The sequence below is a fragment of the Pseudorca crassidens genome, chromosome 13, assembly GCF_039906515.1.
Source record: "Pseudorca crassidens isolate mPseCra1 chromosome 13, mPseCra1.hap1, whole genome shotgun sequence".
In the NCBI taxonomy this organism is placed as follows: domain Eukaryota; kingdom Metazoa; phylum Chordata; class Mammalia; order Artiodactyla; family Delphinidae; genus Pseudorca; species Pseudorca crassidens.
The window spans coordinates 48489596-48507991 of NC_090308.1; the positions used below are offsets into that span (position 1 = coordinate 48489596).

Below are 18396 nucleotides of genomic sequence, written 5' to 3' on the forward strand. Positions count from 1 at the left end.
TGCGGTTCTCGGGCCTCTCACTGTTATGGCCTCTCCCGTTGTGCAGCACAGGCTCTGGACGCACAGGCTCAGCGGCCATGGCTCACAGGCCCAGCCGCTCCGTGGCATGTGGGATCTTCCCGGACCGGGGCACGAACCCGTGTCCCCTGCATAGGCAGGCGGACTCCCAACCACTGCGCCACCAGGGAAGCCCCCATGTTACCTTTTTATAGCCACACCTACCTTCCTTTTCTCCACCTCTTTCCCTAGCCCCTGATAACCACTTATCTGTTTTCCATTTCTATAATTTTGTCATTTCAAGACTGTTATATAAACAAAATTGTACAGTGTATAGTCACGGTTATTTAACACAGTTCCTAAGATAATAGTTAACACAATTAGAAAAGAGAAAGAATCTTAGGGGTAAAATTTAGGAAGAAGGAGGTAAAAATTGTTATTATTATATGCATATGTATTATTATTATTGGAGCACTCATTATTGGTAGATAATATGATTGCATACTGGAAAACTCAAGAGAATCTAATGAAAAACTATCAAACAATAAGAGAATTTAAGGAACTGTTTGAGTGCAGTGTACAAAAATTAAAAACATACACTTTCATGAATAACCAGAATGTATAAAGGCAGAGAAGACACCATTTACAAAAGCAACAAAAAAAAGATAAAAATAAACTTAAGACATGTGCAAGATCTATAAGAAGGAAACTTTATTTAAGAATTTAAAATAACACTTGAACAAATTCAAAAGCATAACATGTTCTTGGGTAGAAGGACTCATCATCATAATGATTTAATCTTTCTTATGTTAATTTATTCATTTAACATGATCCCAGTAAAATTGCTGGTAGAATCTTTTTTATTTTTTCAGAACAATAAACACATTCATTACACAAGCTAAGATAGGAGGGAGGAGGATTTATTTGATTTTCCAGGCCTTGATTTTCCTCAGATAGAATTCCAGCTCCTTTCCCTCTAGCACATAGCCGTCTACTCGGCCACACTGGCCTGGTCTTGAAGCGATGCATGCAAGAACCTTGCCCTGCTGGAACTGCTCCTCTAGAAGACTGCTGATTTTGGCATCCTTTTTCTTTCCATCATATTTCTTCTGAATTTTTTTGATTGTTTTTTGTTTAAATCTCTTCCTCCTCAGGAGTCATCTTGGCCCCCTTCTTGCAGCCCAGGGGCAGTGCATAGTGGGACTTGTGCCACTGTCCGTATGGTGTGCTGTCAATGAGCATGATGCAGTTCTTCACCAGGGTCTTGGTACAGAACAGTTCGTGGTTGGATGCATTGTAGACAACATCAGTTATCCTTGTCTTGCACGTACAACATTCCGAGCCCCAGAAGAAGTTCCCTACATCCAGCCTCAAGGCCTGGTACTTCCTGTTGCCTCCCCACCCACGGACTGTGTGTATGCAGTGGGGGGTCAACCTTGGTGTCAGTGGGGTGTCCCAGCACATACTTCTGCTTCTTGTGGTAGGGCTTTCTCTTGCCCCCAGTCTTGTGGCGCTTGTGCCAGTTGTCCCGAGAGATGCCAATCACTCGGTGCTGGCTAGAAAGAGCTGTCTTTACTCCTTTGTATATTCTTGCCTCCTTTGTCACAGATTAATTGACCATAAGTGTGTGGCTTTATTTCTGGGCTCTCTATCTTGTTCTATTGATCTATGTGTCTGTTTTTGTGCCAGTATCATACTGTTTTGATTACAGTAACTTTGTAGTATAGTCTGAAGTTGGGGAGTGTGATTCTTCCAGCTCTGTTCTTTCTCAAGATTGTTTTGGCTATTTGGGGTTTTGTGTCTCCATATATATTTAAAAATTTTATGTTTTATTTCTGTGAAAAATGCCTTTGGTATTTTGATAGGAATTGCATTGAATCTGTAGACTGCCTTGGGTAGTATGGCCATTTTAACAATATTGATTCTTCCAATCCAAGAACACAGCATTTTTTTCCATCTGTTTGTGTCTTATAGTTTTTGGAGTACAGGTCTTTTGCCTCTTTAGGTAGTTTTATTCTTAGGTATTTTATTCTTTTTGCTACAATGGTATTGTTTCCTTAATTTCTCTTTCTGATACATCATTGTTAGTGTATAGAAATGCAACTGATTTTTTTATATTAATTTTATGTCCTGCAGCTTTACTGAATTCACTGATGAACTTTAATAGTTTTCTGGTGGCATCTTTAGGATTTTCTACATATAGTATCATGTAACCTGCAAACAGTGACAGTTTTACTTCTTCCTTTCCAATTTGGAAGGAATTCCACTCCTGGTTATATTCGGAAAAAAACCCCACTAATTCAAAAAGATACATGCACCCCATTGTTCATAGCAGCATTATTTACAATTGCCAAGATAAGGAAGCAGTCTAAGTGTTCATCAACAGATGAATGGATAAAGAAGATATGTTATATATATTTATACACACACACACACACACACACACACACACACACACACACACACACTGGAATACTACTTAGCCATAAGAACGAATGAAATTTTGCCATTTGCAGCAACATGGCTGACCTTGGAGGGCATTTTGCTAAGTGAAATAAATCAGACTGAGAAAGACAAATACTGTATGATATCACTTATATGTGGAAAATAAAAAATACAACAAACTAGAATATAGCAAAAATGAAACAGACTCAGAGATACAGAGAACAAACTAGTGATTACCAGTGGGTGGGAGGGGTGATATAAGGGTAGGGGAGTAGGAGGTACAACTACTGGGAGTAAGATAGGCTCAAGGATGTATTGTACAATGTGGGGAATATAACCAATATTTTGTAATAATTGTAAATGGAAAGTAACTTTAAAAATTGTGTAGGGGGTGACTGGTTCAAGATGACAGAGTAGAAGGATGTGCACTCACTCCTTCTTGCGAGAGCGCTGGAATCACAACTAATTGCTGAACAGTCATCGACAGGAAAACACTGGAACTCACCAAAAAAGATACCCTACATCCAAAGGCAGAGGAGAAGCCGCAATGAGATGGTAGGAGGGGTGCAATCACAATAAAATCAAATCCCATAACTGCTGGGTGGGTCACTCACAAACTGGAGAACAATTATACCACAGAAGTCCACCCACTGGTGTGAAGGTTCTGAGCCCCATATCAGGCTTCCCAACCTGGGGGTCTGGCAAGGGGAGGAGGAATTCCCAGAGAATCAGACTTTGAAGGCTAGCACGATTTGATTGCAGGACCTTGACAGGTCTGGGGGAAACGGAGTCCACTCTTGGAGGGCACACACAAAGTAGTGTGCGCATCAGGACCCACGGGGAAGGAGCAGTGACCCCATAGGACACTGAACCAGACTAACCTGCAGGTGTTGGAGGGTCTCCTGCAGAGGTGTGGGGGGTTGGCTGTGGCTCACTGTGGGAACAAGGACACTGGCAGCAGAAGTTCTGGGAAGTACTCCTTGGTGTGAGCCCTCCCAGAGTCTACCATTAGCCCCACCAAAGGGCCTGTAGGCTCCAGTGCTGGTTTGCCTCAGGCCAAACAACCAACAGGGAGGGAACCCAGCCCCACCCATCAACAGACAAGCGGATTAAAGTTTTACTGAGCTCTGCCCAGCAGAGCAACACCCAGCTCTACCCACCACCAGTCCCTCCCATCAGGAAGCTTGCACAAGCCTCTTTGATAGCCTCATCCATCAGAGGGCAGACAGCAGAAGCAAGAAAAACTACAATCCTGCAGCCTGTGGAGCAAAAATCACATTCACAGAAAGACAGACAAAATGTAAAGGCAGAGGACTATGTACCAGAGGGAGGAACAAGATAAAACCCCAGAAAAACAACTAAATGAAGTGGAGATAGGCAACCTTCCAAAAAACAATTCAGAATAATGATAGTGAAGATGATCCAGGACCTTGGAAAAAAGAATGGAGGCAAAGATCGAGCAGATGCAGGAAATGTTTAACAAATACCTAGAAGAATTAAGGAACAAACACCTAGAAGAATTAAAGAACAAACAAACAGATGAACAATACAATAACTGAAGTGAAAAATACACTAGAAGGAATCAGTAGCAGAATAACCGAGGCAGAAGAACAGGTAAGTGACCTGGAAGACAGAATGGTGGAATTCACAGCTGCAGAATAGAATAAAGAAAAAGGAATGAAAAGAAATGAAGACAGCCTAAGAGACCTCTGGGACAACATTAAATGCACCAACATTCTCGTTATAGGGGTCCCAGAAGGAGAAGAGAGAGAGAAAGGATCCGAGAAAATATTTGCAGAGATTACAGTCGAAAACTTCCCTAACATGGGAAAGGAAATAGCCACCCAAGTCCGGGAAGCACAGAGAGTCCAAGGCAGGATAAACCCAAAGAGAAACATGCCGAGACACATAGTAATCAAATTGACAAAAATCAAAGACAAAGAAAAATTATTAAAAGTAACAAGGGAAAAATGACAAATAAAATACCAGGGAACTCCCATAAGGTTAACAGCTGATTTCTCAGCAGAAACTCTGCAAGTCAGAAGGGAGTGGCACGATATATTTAAAGTGATGAAAGGGGGCTTCCCTGGTGGTGCAGTGGTTGAGAGTCCGCCTGCCGATGCAGGGGACACGGGTTCGTGCCTCGGTCCGGGAAGATCCCACATGCCGCGGAGCAGCTGGGCCCGTGAGCCATGGCCGCTGGGTCTGCACGTCCAGAGCCTGTACTCCGCAACGGGAGAGGCCACAACAGTGAGAGGCCCTCATACTGCAAAAAAATAAAAATAAAGTGATGAAAGGGAAGAACCTACAATCAAGATTACGCTACCAGGCAAGGACCTCATTCAGATTCGACAGAGAAATCAAAAGCTTTAGAGACAAGCAAAAGCTAAGAGAATTCAGCACCACAAAAACATCTCTACAAGAAATGCTAAAGGAACTTCTCTACGTGGGAGGAGACACAAGAGAAGAAAAGGACCTACAAAAACAAACTCAAAACGATTAAGTAAATGGTAATAGGAACATACATATCGATAATTACCTTAAATGTGAATGGATTAAATGCTCCAACCAAATGACACAGGCTCGCTGAATGGATACAAAAACAAGATCCATATATATGCTGTCTACAAGAGACCCACTTCAGATCTAGGGACACATACAGACTGAAAGTGAGGGGATGGAAAAAGATATTCCATGCAAATGGAGATCAAAAGAAAGCTGGAGTGGCAATACTCATGTCAGATAAAATAGACTTTAAAATAAAGAATGTTACAAGAGACAAGGAAGGACACTACATAATGATCAAGGGATCAACCCAAGAAGAAGATATAACAATTATAAATATATATGCACCCATCATAGGAGCACCTCAATACATAAGGCAAATGCTAACAGCTATAAAAGAGGAAATCAACAGAAACACAATAATAGTGGGGGACTTTAACACCTCACTTACACCAATGGACAGATCATCCAAACAGAAAATTAATAAGGAAACACAAGCTTTAAATGACACAATAGACCAGATTAATTGATATTTATAGGACATTCCATCCAAAAACAGCAGATTACCCTTTCTTTCTCAAGTGCGCATGGAACATTCTGCAGGATAGATCACATCTTGGGTCACAGATCAAGACTTGGTACATTTAAGAAAATTGAAATCATATGAAGCATCTTTTCTGACCACAACGCTATGAGATTAGAAATAAATTATAGGGAAAAAACATAAAAAACACAAACACATGCAGGCTAAACAATACGTTAGTAAATAACCAAGAGATCACTGAAGAAATCAAAGAGGAAATCAAAAAATACCTAGAGACAAATGACAACAAAAACGTGACAATCCAAAACTTATGGGATGCAGCAAAAGCAGTGTTAGAGGGAAGTTTATAGCAATACAATCCTACTTCAAGAAACAAGAAAAATCTCAAACAATCTAACCTTACACCCAAAGGAACTAGAGAAAGAAGAACAAACAAAGCCAAAAGTTAGTAGAAGGAGAGAAATCATAAAGATAGAGCAGAGGGTCGTCCCTGGTGGCACAGTGGTTAAGAATCCACCTGCCAATGCAGAGGACACAGGTTCAAGCCCTGGTCTGGGAAGATCCCATGTGATGCAGAGCAACTAAGCATGTGTGCCACAACTACTGAGCCTGCGCTCTAGAGCCCGTGAGCCACAACTACTGAGCCCGTGTGCTACAGCTACTGAAGCCTGCATGCCTAGAGCCCATGCTCTGCAACAAGAGAAGCCACTGCAATGGGAAGCCTGCACACTGCAACGAAGAGTAACCCCCACTAGCCACAACTAGAGAAAGCTCGCACGCAGCAACAAAGACCCAATGCAGCCAAAAATAAATAAATAAATAAATTTAAAAAACAAGATCAGAGCATAAATAAATGAAAAAGGAACAAAGAAAACAATAGTAAAGATCAATAAAACTAAAAGCTGGTTCGTTGAGAAGATAAACAAAATTGATAAAACTTTAGCCAGACTCATCAAGAAAAAGAGGGAGAGGACTGAAATCAATAAAATTAGAAATGAAAAAGGAGAAATTACAGTGGACACCGCAGAAATACAAAGCATCCTAAGAGACAACTATAAGCAACTCTATGCCAATTAAATGGACAACCTGGAAAAAATGGACAAATCCTTAGAAAAGCACAAGCTTCCAAGACTGAACCAGGAAGAAATAGAAAATATGAATAGAGTAATCACAAGTAATGAACTTGAAACTGTGATTAAAAATCTTCCAACAAACCAAAGTCCAGGACCAGATGGCTTCACACGTGAATTCAGTCAAACATTTAGAGAAGAGCTAACACCTATCCTTCTCAGACTCTTCCAAAAAATTGCAGAGGAAGGAACACTCCCAAACTCATTCTATGAGGCCACCATCAACTTGATACCAAAACCAGACAAAGATACTACAAAAAAAGAAAATTACAGACCAACATCACTGATGAATATAGATGCTAAAATCCTCAACAGAATACTAGCAAACAGAATCCTACAACACGTTAAAAGGATCTTACACCATGATCAAGTGGGATTTATCCCAGGGATGCAAGGATTCTTCAGTATATGCAAATCAATCAATATGATACACCATGTTAACAAATTGAAGAATAACCATATGATCATCTCAATAGATGCAGAAAAAGCTTTTGACAACATTCAACACCGATTTATGATGAAAACTCTCCAGAAAGTAGGCATAGTGGGAACCTACCTCAACATAATAAAGGCCATGTATGACACACCCACAGCAAACATCATTCTCATTGGTGAAAATCTGAAATCATTTCCTCTAAGATCAGGAACAAGACAAGGATGTCCAATCTCGCCACTATTATTCAACATAGTTTTGGAAGTCCTAGTCATGGCAACAGAGAAGAAAAAGTAATAAAAGGAACACAAATTGGAAAAGAAGAAGTCAAAACTGTCACTGTTTGCAGATGACATGATACTATATATAGATAATCCTAAAGATGCTACCAGAAAACTACTAGAGCTAATCAATGAATTTGGTAATGTTACAGGATACAAAATTAATGCACAGAAATCTGTTGCATTCCTATACACTAACAACAAAATATCAAAAAGAGTAATTAAGGAACAATCCCATTCACCATTGTAACAAAAAGAATAAAATATCTGGGAATAAACCTACCTAAGGAGGTAAAAGACCTGTACTCAGAAAACTATAAGACACTGATGAAAGAAATCAAAGATGACACAAACAGATGGAGAGATATATCATGTTCTTGGATTGGAAGAATCAATATTGTGAAAGTGACTATACTACCCAAAGCAATCTACAGATTCAATGCAATCCCTATCAAATTACCAGTGGCATTTTTTACAGAACTAGAACAAAAAATCTTAAAATTTGTATGGAGACACAAATGACCCTGAATAGCCAAAGCAATCTTGACGGAAAAAAATGAAGCTGGAGGAATCAGACTCCCTGACTTCAGATTATACTCAAAGCTACAGTAATCAAGACAATATAGTACTGACACAAAAACAGAAATATAGATCAATGGAACAGGATAGAAAGCCCAGAGATAAACCCACGCACCTATGGTCAACTAGTCTATGACAAAGGAGGCAAGGATATACAATGGAGAAAAGACAGCCTCTTCAATAAGTGGTGCTGGGAAAACTGGACAGCTACATGTAAAAGAATGAAATTAGAATGATCCCTAACACCATACACAAAAATAAACTCAAAATGTATTAAAGACCTAAATGTAAGACTGGACACTATATAACTCTTAGAGGGAAACATAGGAAGAACACTCTTTGACATAAATCACAGCAAGATCTTTTTTGACCCACCTCCTAGAGTAGTGGAAATAAAAACAAAAATAAACAAATGGGACCTAATGATACGTAAAACCTTTTGCACAGCAAAGGAAACTATAAACAAGACCAAAAGACAACCCTCAGAATGGGAGAAAATATTTGCAAACAAATCAACGGACAAAGGATTAATCTACAAAATATATAAACAGCTCATGCAGCTCAATATTAAGAAAACAAACAACCCAGTCAAACAATGGGCAGAGATCTAAATATACATTTCTCCAAAGAAGACATACAGATGGCCAAGAAGCACATGAAAAGCTGTTCAACATCACTAATATTAGAGAAGTGCAAATCAAAAGCACAATGAGGTATCACCTCACACCGGTTAGAGTGGGCATCATCAGAAAATCTACAAACAACAAATGCTGGAGAGGGTGTGGAGAAAAGGGAACCCTCTTGTACTATTGGTGGGAATGTAAATTGATACAGCCACTATGAAGAACAGTATGGAGGTTCCCTAAAAAATTAAAAATAAAATTACCATATGACCCAGCAATCCCACTCCTGGGCATATACCCAGAGAAAACCATAATTCCAAAAGACACAGGCACCCCAATGTTCATTGCAGCACTATTTACAATAGCCAGGTTATGGAAGCAACCTAAATGCCCACCGACAGATGAATGGATAAAGAAGATGTGGTGCATATATACAATGGAATATTACTCAGCCGTAAAAAGGAATGAAATTGGATCATTTGTAGAGACGTGGATGGACCCAGAGACTGTCATACAGAATTAAGTAAGTCAGAAAGAGAAAAACAAATATTGTATATTAACACATATATGTGGAATCTAGAAAAATGGTACAGATGAACCAGTTTGCAAGGCAGAAAAAGAGACACAGATATAGAGAACAAATATATGGACACCAAGGGGGGAATGGTGGTAGTGGTGGGATGAATTGGGAGATTGGGATTTACATATATACACTAATATGTATAAAATAGATAACTAATAAGAACCTGCTGTATAAAAAATAAATAAAATTAAATTTAAAAAATTATGTAAAAAATCCTGGAGTAAGGATGTCATAAAAGAAGGAATGATTAATTTGATTACATATAAATATAAAATTTCTACACAGTAAAAATACCAAAAGCAAAATTAAAAGGCAAATAAAAAACTGAAAAGTATTTACAACTCATTTCATAAGCAGAGAGCTAATTTCACTGGTATGTAAGAGCTTTAACAAATCAATAAGTAAAAGGTTAGCAACTTAACAGAAAATTTGATAAAGACTGAAAAAGTAGTTCACATAAAAGGAAATACAAATGGCTCATGAAAAAGTATTTAAACTTGCTCATAGTATGAGAAATGGAAATGAAACTACCCTTAGATACAATATTCTCAGGAATCAGATTATCAAAGATAAAGAGTGGCGTGAACATAAATTGGTACAGTCTTTATGCCAGGCCATTTGGCAATATCTGTTACACTGCAGATGCAAGTACCTTTTGATCCATCAATTCTACTTCTGTGAATTTGCCATACAGTCATACTCCCATATATGTGAACTGATATATGAACAAGGTTATTATTATTTGCCTCATTGTTTGTAATAGCAAAGGACAGGAAATAATCTACATGTTTACCATTGTGGAAGTGTTTAAGCAGATTATTTGACTTGTATTCAGAATACATGAAGAGCTGTACAACCAAAAATGAAACAACTCAACTAAAAAATAGGCAAAAGATTTGAACAAACATTTCACCAAAGAAGATATTACAGATGGCAAAGCACACATGAAAAGATACTCAATTTTGTTAATCAATAGGGAAATGAAAATTAAGGCCACAATGCAATACCACTTCACAAACACCAAGATGGCTAAAATTAAAAAGATTGATGATACTAAGTGATGATAAGGATGTGAAGTAACTGGAACCGTCAAACATTTCTGGTGGGAAGGCAACTTCTTTGGAAACGAGTTTGGCAATTTCTTACTACGTTCTTACATTTACCAATTGACCCTGCAAACCCACTTCTAGGTATTTACCCAAGAATGTTGAAAACATATGTCCACACAAAGACTTGTACTTGAATGTTCATAACAGCTTTATTCATTATCACCCCAACTGGAAACAACCCCATTGTCCATCAACAGGTGAATGGTTAAGGAAGTTATGGTTTGAATATACCATATACAATATACCATACACCATTCCATCCATCTATGATGGAATAGCACTCAGCGGTAAAAAGGAACAAGTATAGTGATACATCAACATGAACAAATCTCACAGACCTCATATTGAATGAGGGAAGTGAGACACAAAAGATTACATGTTGTATGATTCTCTTCAGTGAAGAAGAAAAACTATCCTATAGTGATAGAAATCAGACCAGTGGTTGCCTGAAGCATGTGGTGGTGGAATGGAGGAGATTTACTGAAACGGTCACAAGGGAATGTTCTGGGGTGTTGGTGGTTACATGGGTGTATACGTATGTCAAAACTCATCAACCTGTATACTTAAAATATGAATTTTGTTGTATATAAATTATTATCTCAAAGACAAATTGCAGAAGAATGTATGTAGATTTTTATCATTCACATACTTGTTTTTATAGGATCTCTCTGAAAATATATACAAGAAACTGGTGATACTAGTTGACTCCAGGGAGGAGAACTGAATGGATGGGGAAGGGACTCTACTTTCTATATCTTTTAATTTTACACCTTGTGAATATTTGAAAAATTAAAATATTTTCAATGCTTCTCCTCCAATTTCCTTTATTCTCTACTTCTGGTGTTCCCTTTAGATGTCTTTTGGAACCTCTCAGTCTTGAGAGGTTCCTCCTTGTCTCTCAATTGCTTTTTCATATTTTAAAATCTCAGTCACTGGCCTACTTCTGGGTGAATTCTTCCGTGCTGGCTTCCAGTTCTTTAATTTTCTTTTTAACTATGTCCAGTCTAGAGTTCATACCCTTTGTTGATATTTTTAAGAATTATAATTATTGTATTTTTCACTTCCAAGATTTTTAATTGGTGTTTTGCCTGTCCGTCCGTTCTTTTTTAGTTCTGCATGTTTTTATTTCAAAGTGTATTGCCACTACTTCCGTCTTTGTGAAAGTAAATATTATTCTTACTGATTGCTCTGAGTGCCCTAAACATACTTGTTTTAAACTTTTGTCAGACTGTTCAACAAAATTAATTTAATCTCGGAATGAAGTAATGTTCCAGTTATTGGCTTTGGTTGGCTGTTTCTCATCATTTAATTTCTGTGTGTATTTTCGAGTTTCATTTGTTAGTTCATTTTCAGTGGAAGGTTTTTGGTTTGGTTTTGCTTTTTTCTTTCGTTTTTGGTTCCACCCTTCTGTGCCTAGTGATTTTATAATAGCCTTCAGGTCTGGTCTTTTGTAAGCATTTGGGGACTCCTGCTTCTTCCAGTGATACTGGGAATATTCAGTTACTGAACCATCTGGGGTCTGGCTTATTTGCTGTCTGCAGGGGTGAGTCTCTCTCACCTCCCTAGGCCAATGACTGGTTTTAAGCCATAGCCGCATCAGTGGTTGTCAGCAGTTTATTTTGAGCTCCTTTCTGGATCCAGGGTACTCCATTACAGACTTTGGTGTTAATCAGTGAATGTGGCCCAGCTGCTCTCTCATGGGAGCACTTTTAGTTCCTGTTCTCTGCAGGAGATGCACCCCCAGGACCACTGCTATACCTGCTTTATGTCGAGAACCCAGCATGTCCTGGCTTCAGTCTTGCTCACTGCACTATGTTCTGGTCCATGGAGACGTTCATCTTGTTTTTGAGCCCTGCTTTGATCTTTTTGTCCCCTCCCTCATCATTCTCTTTTTCACTTTGTGTTTGGTACAATGGGGAGGATGTGCATCTTTCCTTCATACTTTTCTTTAAATTGATTCACCTTTCTTCCTTAGAATTATTTGCAGAAATAATATCCATGGACTCATGAGTCAACTGTCCTGGCTGTTCTCCAATATACATTAAAAATACCTTACGTGAAAGATTTTGAAATCCTTATTTATCTTGCCCTAAATCATATTCTTTACCAATATTTCTCATATTTGCTGTGTATGTGAACCACCTGGGGAATCTAATGAAAATGTAGATGTTGATTTAGGAGGTTCAGCGTGGGGCCCGAGACTCTGCATTTCTAGCAAGCTTCCAGGCAATGCTGATGTTTCTGGTTGGGGACCATACAATGACTAGCAGCTAGGTGTGTACCACAGTCTGAGATGCATAGGAGCAGAGGATATTAATAGTAATTGTCAGTGCTGGGACCTGAACTTAAGTGGTGTCACCCAGAGGCCCAGCACTGGGCCACTTTGTGTTCTCCTGATGTCCTCTGCCTCTAGCCTGAGTCCTTACCAAAGGTGGAGCAAGGGACAGATGCTGTGCTGTGCTTCAGGTCATTTTTCTATTCATGTGCCAGCCTGTTGCACCAGCTTTGTGTACTAGACTTGCTGTTTTTCTGGGACATTTTTTTTTCTCAGGAGGAAAACTCCTTTATAAAAATATCCCCTGGTCATCTGCCACACCAGTGCAAGGCCCAGACATGCCTGAGTCCTGGATGACTAATGGCTTTACCCTGTAGCTGGACCTCTGCTTCGCAGATGTGTGCTTCCAACTAAACTGCGTGTGCCTCAAGACCAGAGACTCTTTATCGTATGGAGTCACATCCTGACTACCCAGTGAGGAGCTCAGGAAATACATGCTTGTCCACCTGACTTTGTCCCTGGTACCTTTCTAAATAAAACGTGCAGGGTATCAAAGTTTGAATACTTCACCTTTTCCTACAACCTACCGTGGAATTAATCAGCAGCAGCATGAGCATCCAGAGGCCTTAGTCACTGGTATTTCAGAAGAACATTTGGGTAGAAAACTGCATGAAAACAAGATATGCTGTGATAAAGGTAGAAGTCCAGGTGATTCTTTTAGGGCCCAGTGGAATCTTCTATTTAGACTTGTTTATATTCCTTTTTCAAAGAGAGGTATGTATCTTTCTGTATATTTGAAGGCAACTTCATCTCACAGAATTGCTATTTAATCATGATGGTGCTGTGTTTCTGTGAAATAAGCCAGTGGCAATTTAAGAGTCATGAGTCATTCACGGTACTGAATTGTAATTTGAAATGCAGAGACATCTTTCTGTCTCCATCAATCTGCAGTGGACCCTAAGGACAAGCCATCTTGAGAACATGAGTCAAGCACTTGTGCACTCAACATTTAGGAAATGAGTTTTGGCTTTTTTTACCCTGTTCACGCATCAGTAATGGTGAGATTTGCTGTGAAACAAAAAGGCTTGGCTCTTCTTAATAATTTTCAAACCGTTCAGTGCCTCTGCATTGAGCTACGGTTTTTGTTTCCTTAGATGTGTCCTCCCCTTGGTTTTCCATGGCCAAAAGCCATGACCGGAAAGGTTGTGTGTGAACAGTGCCCTGGAATCCAGAGACCCACTCCCACCTGTACAACCAAGCGCTTCTCGGATTTCAGTGTTAGAATTCAGAACACCAGAAAACAAACCAAAAATAACAGCAACAGGCCACCGTCAAAGCATCCAGTCTTCTAGGGAGATTGATTCAAATGTCAAGCCCAGGACCAACCTCAGAGATTCTGATTTAACTAGTCTGGCATGGAGCTCAGGAACCTGCATGTTTAACCAACCCCACCCCGCTCTGCCCCAGGTGATATAAGCATCACCCTTTGAGGAACCTCCCTGTGTAGAGAGGACTTCAGTGGCTCAGCCTTCCGTTTGCAAATCCCTCATCCCCTGCTGTGCATAAAACCCGTTAAACAGGAATGGAGTCCCGAGCCTGGCTGTCAGCTTCTGTAGCCTCACTCCCTCGCTCCTCACAAAGTCTCTGTGTCCTCTGTGCCTCAGTGTTCCCTACTAAAAGGTGAACGATATGGATCTCTGCCATTTGAGAAGGTTGTACAGGCAAATAAACTCACGTTGGTGACAGTGATGAATGAAGAGTATTCATGGAACCAGAATTGGAACTTTATTTTATAGAGCACTGTGACTGACTCTCACTCCTTTGAGATTTTCAAGGGGTCCAGTATTATTACCAAAGAGGAAGATTTCACAAATGGAGGAAATTAGGCTCCAGGAAGCTGGCATTTGTTTTTCTTCGTCGCTGTGTACCAGGGCTGGGTGTATTTGTCTGAGAATCTTCCTTTTTGACAAACTTTGGGGCGTGAGAGCCAAATGAATCCTGAGGGAGCAGAGGGGGTCTCTAAGCTCCAGGTGCCTCTAAAGGTTTCCTTTTTTGTGACTTTCTTTCCTAAAGGAGATGGTGGGCCGATAGAGGGGTGCTATGCTCAGTGCTACACAGCTCAGATTCACTGGGTCAGGCAGCTCTGCAAGTTCCTTTATGTGTGTTAAAAAATGCTTAATGCCTTTTGACATTAAGAGCCCCAAGAACTTGCTATCATATTAGCGAATCCTCTGAGGGAGAGATTCCTGAACAAATCTGTGAGGTCACACCTAGGCCGGCTGTTTCTGCCTCGGGAGCTCAGCCATGCCAGCCTCTGGGGTGCCCATGCATAATAAACCGCCCACAGAGCAGGCTCCAAGTGCATGGGGAAAGGTGGTCGCAGTTTCACTTGGAGGTAAAAGCTGATTTATTTTTCAGCCATGAAAATATTAGAAAAGGAAGATGTCATTTGCCACTTTTAAGTTAAAAATATAAGGACCTTTTAAAAAACACAAATTTCCTAGCATGGAGTGGCATTCAACAGTTTTGCAATTAAAATGATAATGAAACATCTCTCATAAGAACTTCTCTTTAAAATCAGTGTGATGGGTTCACAGCACACCGTTAGAAGGAATTAAGTAAAGCAGCCTCTCTGTTCCAAGTTTTAAGATCTAATTTATTCCAGATTCTGCGGGAAAAAACCGTTCATGTGACAAGCCTGCTAACAGATGTCAATTTAGTTTTATAGCACATGCCTGCACTTCAGAGTCAGAAAATGGAGATTATTCCTTTCGCCTACTGTTTATTACACGACACAGCTTCATAACACTATGCCCTGGAGGACAGCTGATTAATAACCTGTGGGCAAGCAACTTATCACCCTCTTTCATCTTCTGCAGTGTTGAGTGTAAGCTTTATTTCACATTACCCTTTCGGATTAAGAGAGGTGCTGGAAAAAGCAAAGGTGACAGAAAATGGATTTTTCTGTTTTAATGTCATGTAGGTCAGAGGACAGATTATACTGTAGTGAAGAGAAATAAGAGAAAAAATAGGAATTATTCAACTAGATAGAACTGAATCTATATAAAAATGTTTTTGTGGTGTTGGTTGGTAAAACAAAGTAATTCTATATGAAAGATATTATGTCAAACCAACTGTAACAAGAACTCTCCACTTCTTCACATTCACAGGGCCCATTTCTCAATGTTCACATGGTATAGTAATTATTGGTTTATATGTTACATTTCTGTTCACATTCCCATCTGTCCAGTCCATCCATCCATTTATCCATTCCTCCATCCATCTATCCATCTAATAAATATTTATTAAGCATCTTCTATATGCAAGGACCTGTGCTTAAATAATAAAGATGTAGGGGCAAACAAGTCTCTTTTTAATTGAAAAAATTTTAAATTGTGATAAAATACACATAACAGAAAATTTACCATCTTAACTATTTTTAAGTGTGGTTCAGTAATGCTATGTATGTTCACATTGTTGGGAATCTCTAGAACATTTTCATCCTGCAAAACTGAAACCCTGTACTCATTAAACACCAATTCCCCTCTTCCCCCAGCCCTTGGCAACCACCATTCTACTTTCTGTTTCAATGAATTTGACTATGCTAGGTGCCTCGTATAAATAGAATCATACACTATTTGTCTTTTTGTGACTTATTTCACTTAGCATAATGTCCTCAAGATTCATCCATGTTGTAGCATGTGACAGGATGTCCTTTCTTTTTAAAGCTGAATAATATTCCCATGTACGTATATACCACAATTTTGTTTATCCATTTATCTGTCAGTGGACAATTGGGTTGCTTCCACCTCTTGCCTATTGTGAGTAATGCTCACAAAGGGTGTGCAAATATCTTTTCAAAACGCTGCCTCTAGTTCTTTTGGATATATACCCAGAAATGGAATTGGTGGATCCTATGGTAATTCTATCTTTAATTTTTTTGAGAAACGGCCATACAGTTTTTCATAGTGGCGGTACCACTTTACATTTCTACAAACAAGTGTCTTAAGATTTAACACATTTCTAAAAAGGCAGAAATGTGAATCTGTAGTGAGTGCTACAGAGAAGTGCGATGTGCTGTGGGGAGTGTTTAACAGAGAAATCCAATCTAATATGCCATTTATTTTTGTATTCCTGATGCCTAGTCGATAGTGGAGACTCGGTAAGTGTTCGGTGGGTGGGAGGGTAGGCCATGGCGACCCTTTTCCTTTGTTTCCTTCCTGCTATGCAGCTGCCCTCTGTACTGCAGGAATGGTAATGGAGGTCAGTGAGAGCATTTGTTAATAGATTACTAGCTTTTCCTTGGTTGCCTCTATGGCTCTTTTGCAAGATTATGGAAAACATTTTCCCAGTAAAGTTCTTTTTCTTATTCTGTACCTCGTCTAATACTTAGAGATGTTGAGATGTTTCCAGCAGATATGTCCCTGCCTCTTCTTTGGGGGAGAAAAAAGAAAGCTGCCTGAGTATGTAAGATGACAGTGTAGTGATGTTAGGGAGTCGTGGGGTATTCAGGGAGAAAATGTTCTTTCTATTCTTAGAACACTGCCTGTATTCCCTAGAAAATTTTGTTCTATCAAGATAGCAGAAGGGCCTCTCGCTCATTTTCTCATTCCAGTAACATTTTTCTCAATCCTGTGCTATTTATAGATACTTTCAGTTGAAATTTCATTTTTGAGATTTTTCAAGGGATTGTCTGATATTTAAGATATATAGGCATATTTGGAGACTTAAACTTCTTGATCCTGGTTTTACAAAAGGAATCTTTTTATCTGATCCCCAAACCAACGAAAGACATGTTTATTATTCTGCCCAGTTTTTAATTTTGTTAGCAATTGAGGCAAAGGAAGAGGCTGGCTACAAAAATACTTGGCACAGCTCTTTCCTTAGAAACTTAGATTGTTTTTGCTGTTTGCTATGGCATTATTATTCTGATGGGCTAGAGAGATCCAGTTATCTGTCTGAAATGAGTCCTGAGGGTTTTTCACAGTTGCCCTGCACACAGTATTGGCAGAGGAAAACAAACGTTGATGACATTTTCCGAATGCTGTTTTGGGGGCAGGTGGGAGTATGGGGCCAGGTTGCCCAGTGGAGGGGTCACTGGCTTTCAGCGAAAAGGGCTCTAATGCTGCCTTTCCCTCCTGCTAGTTGTGTGAAAAGCATAGGCAAATTAAGCCCTCTGAGCCATGCTTTATTTTTCTGTAAAATGGAGATGATAATACCTTTTGTGTGAGATTGTTAGGATTAAAGACAAAAGGTCTATAAAGAACCTAGCACACAGTGCCTGGGCTGTTGATCCCCAGATGATAGCTGTGTATTTAATAGTTACTGGGTTGAATTGATTTGAATTGTTTTAGGCCGATATTCAAATACTTGGAATGGAATATTATGGTGTGGACCATTTGGTGTATTTCATTGTTCTGCTTTCTTAGTGATAGTGGGGTATTTCCGATAGGTCAGCCATTTACTCTAGAAAACGTTAGAGAGTCAGTATCCTGGATTGGATTTTGGAAGTGCTTAGAACAGTAGCAATGTGAATCTGATGTCCAGACATGCCTTCAGTGTCCCTGGGATCAATCTTTCTGCAGTGACAGTAATAAATATGGTTGGTGTGCATTTCAAATAGTTCACCTGCTTCATGGCATTGGTAGAAAGCTTGTAATTCAGTCATTTTTTCCCATGTCCATGTCTTGGGTATAAGCCCCACAGGCTTATTGAGTATACCATTGTGGAATCATTTGGGTGGTGAGTATTGATGTCTTCGAAGGTATTTTATATAGTAATAACTCTTTAATACTTGCCACTACATTTGCCTTATGACATTGAATCTCCTCTAGGTTGATCTTTCTCTCTCTGAAACCCTCTGTTAGATAATTTTGACTCCTTTTTGGAGAC

The 18396-nt window shown here is 39.4% G+C and overlaps 1 protein-coding gene and 1 pseudogene across 4 annotated transcripts in view; one reads left to right on the forward strand and one right to left on the reverse strand.

Annotated features, from left to right (window-relative positions):
• METTL24 (methyltransferase like 24) overlaps positions 1 to 18396 on the forward strand; it is a 151855-nt gene that overhangs the window by 53178 nt on the left and 80281 nt on the right. The window lies entirely within an intron of this gene.
• Positions 918 to 2923, reverse strand: LOC137205091 (small ribosomal subunit protein eS8 pseudogene; annotated as a pseudogene).